The 3476-nt window shown below is 41.1% G+C and overlaps 1 pseudogene; it reads left to right on the top strand.

The window, feature by feature from the left end:
• Nucleotides 1-296: 296 nt before the first annotated feature.
• LOC102842618 lies at nt 297-2009 on the top strand (annotated as a pseudogene).
• The last annotated feature ends 1467 nt before the right edge of the window (nt 2010-3476 follow it).

The raw sequence follows: 3476 nt of genomic DNA, 5'->3' as shown, positions 1-3476 counted from the left end.
TCTGGTAGCATAGTGGTTATGAATTGGGCTACAAACCACAAGGTCAGCAGTTCAAAACTACCAGCTGTTCCCGCGGGAGAAAGATGAGTCGTTCTGCTCCTGTAAAGATTTACAGCCTCAGAAACCCTGTACATGGTTGCTATGAGTCGGAACCGACTCCATGGCACATAACCAACCAACCAACCAATGACTTCTTCAATGCAAATACCTTTTTTAAACAACATAAAAGACACATGGGACCTCCTATCCACGCTGAGCCAACATTTTCTTTACAGTTTCTCAGTCTCCTTCCCAGTATGTCAGCTGTGAAGACCTTGAACTCCAAGGCCAAGGTGGCTCGAGCCCAGGCAGCTCTTCAACATTAGCGGGGCCTGGGGGCTGCAGGACGTGCTGAAGACCAATCTGGGCCCCAAGGGCACCATGAAAATGCTTGTTTCTGGTGCTAGAGACATCAAGCTTACTAAAAATGGAAATGTGCTGCTTCATGAAATGCAAATTCAACACCCAATAGCCTCCTTAATAGAAAAGTAGCAACAGCCCAGGACGATATAACTGGTGATGGTATGACTTCCAACGTCCTGATCAATGGCAAGCAGCTGAAACAGATGGACCTCTACATTTCTGAAAGTCTGCATCACAGAATCATAACTGAAGAATTTGAAGCTGCAAAGGAAAAGGTACTTCAGTTTTTAGAACAAATCAAAGTAAGCAAAGAGATGGAGAGAGAAATTCTGATAGATGTGGCCAGAACATTTTTGCATACCAAAGTTCATGCTCAGCTTGCTGACATCTTAACATAGGCTGTTGTTGTTGTTGTTAAGTACCATCAAGTCGATTCCAACCCACAGCGACCCTGTATAGGGTTTCCAAAGAGCAGCTGGTGAGCTTGAACCACCAACCTTACAGTTCAAATGACTTGGCAGTCTGATGCATTAGCCCACAGGGCCACACCAGGACCCCCAACAGAGGCTGTAGTTGACTTCATTTTGGCCATTAAAAACCAAGATGAACCTATAGACCTTTTCATGGTTGAAAACATAAATCTGAAACTGATAGAAGCCTAATCAGAAGACTCATTCTGGACCATGGGGCACGGCATCCTGATATAAAGAAAAGAGTCAAAGATGTGTACATCCTCACATGCAATGTGTCTTTAGAATATGAAAAAACAGATGTGAACTCTAGCTTCTTTTACAAGAGTGACAAAGAGAGAGAGAAACTTCTAAAAGCAGAAAGAAATTCATCGAAGATCGAGTTAAAAAAAGTAATAGAACTAAAAAAGAAAGTCTGTGGTGATTCCAATAAAGGATTTGTTGTTATTAATCAAAAAGGAATTGACTCTTTCTCCTTAGATGCCCTTGCAAAGGAAGGCATAGTGGCTATGCGCAGAGTGAAATGGAGAGACTGACACTTGCCTGTGGTGGGGTAGCTCTAAATTCTTTAGATGGCTTAAATCCTGATTGTTTGGGACACACAGGACTGGTCTTTCAGTACACGTTGGGAGAAGAGAAGTTCACCTTTATTGAGAAGTGCAAGAGTGTCACACTCTTGATCAAAGGACCAAATAAGCACACACTCACTCAAATCAAAGATGCAATATGAGATGGCTTGAGGGCCATCAAAAATACTATCGATGATGGCTGTGTGGTTCCCGGGGCTGGTGCAGTAGAAGTGGTGATGGCGGAGGCTCTGATGAAACACAAATCTAGCGTCAAGGGCAGGATCTAAGCATTTGCTGATGCGTTGCTCATTATCCCCAAAGCTCTTGCTCAGAATTTGGGTTTTGACCTTCAGGAAACACTAGTAAAAGTTCCAGTAGAACATTCAGAATCAGGTCAACCTGTGGGTGTCAACTTGAACACAGGTGAACCAATGGTGTCTGCAGAAGTAGGCATATGGGATAACTATTGTGTAAAGAAACAGCTTCTTCACTCCTGCACTATAATTGTTACCAACATCTCCTAGTTGATGAGATCATGAGAGCTGGGATGTCCTCTCTCAATGGTTGAATTGAAGCATCTCTCGTATCATCTGAACCTGGAATACTATAGAGGGATCCAAGGAACATAGCGGTGGAATTTTTTGTTGAAGCATTGAATGATTCTTTTCTGCTCCTATCTCAAAACAGATCACTTCATCTATTCAAATTCTAAAGTTTCAGATTATAATTACAGTATTTTTCAATTGCACTGAAGCAAGTCCTGTTATCCAATGAACGTGTGGTTTTCCTGTAGCTACAGTGGTCTAAAAGTCCATGTTAAATAGGCATGTTATCTATCATGATAATAAATAATCCTTCAAAAACCAATTTTAATGGTATAATTTCTTATAGATATACTAAAGTTTATCTAACAGTTCTGTAATAAGGATTTAAATTTTGCCATTTTCTAATATAAGAACCTAAGTAACAAGCTTTTGAAAGCATCTCTATTTCCTTAGCATAGATTCCTGAGTATGATTGGCTCCATTGGTTTTTCCACACCTTTGCTAAAATGTGGTCCTCGTCCATCTCCCCATCCCCCTAACAAAAAGTGCCATTTGTGCTTTTTGCTCTGTTAAGTGAACTGGGGGGAAATCACGATCAAGGAACAGCTAAGATGACAGGCATGATGATATGGATTTGAGGGTGTTTGAAGATTGGGGCTGACTATGTTTTCATTCCTCTGTATTAATACTTAAGCCGAAATGTTCATCCCAAACCCTGCAATGTCAACATTTTTTTATCCAAATTATTATTGGATCTCCTGTTTCCACACTACCACTCGTCTGTCAGTTTATTGTACTGTGGTGGCTTGTGAGTTGCTGTGATTCTGAAAGCTATGCCACTGGTATTTTAAATACCAGCAGGGTCACCCATGGTGGACAGGTTTCAGATGAGCTTCCAGACAAAGACAGACTAGGAAGAAGGAGTGACGAACTACGTCCGAATACTTAGTCACTGAAAACCTTATGAATAGCAGAGAAACACTGTCAGATATAGTGCTGGGAAATGAGCCCCTTGGGTTGGAAGGCACTCAAAATGTGACAGGGGAAGAACTGCCTCCTCAAAGTAGAGCTGACCATGATGATGTGAATAGAGAAAAGCCCGTGGGAGAAAAGTCCATGGTACTTTCATTTACTGATGGGACACAACTCAAAATGAAGAGAAACACCTGTAAACATCCGTTGAAAATCAGAACATGGAATGTATGAAGTACGAATCTGGGAAAATTGGAAGTTGTAAAATATGAAATGGAACGCATAAACATTGATATCTTAGGCATTAGTGAGCTGAAATGGACTGGTATTGGCCGTTTTGAATCTGACAACCACATGGTTTACTATGCCAAGAATGACAAATTGAAGAGGAATGGTGTTGCATTCATTGTCAAAAAGAACATATCCAGATCAGTCATCAGGTATAATGCTGTCTGTGATAGGATAATATGAAAGCACCTCCAGGGAAGCCCAGTTAATACCACTATTATTCAAATTTA

This window comes from Chrysochloris asiatica, unplaced genomic scaffold, assembly GCF_000296735.1.
Source record: "Chrysochloris asiatica unplaced genomic scaffold, ChrAsi1.0 scaffold00079, whole genome shotgun sequence".
Taxonomy (NCBI): domain Eukaryota; kingdom Metazoa; phylum Chordata; class Mammalia; order Afrosoricida; family Chrysochloridae; genus Chrysochloris; species Chrysochloris asiatica.
The sequence above is the reverse complement of the archived record's forward strand: the minus strand, read 5'-3'. Positions and strand labels throughout refer to the sequence as shown.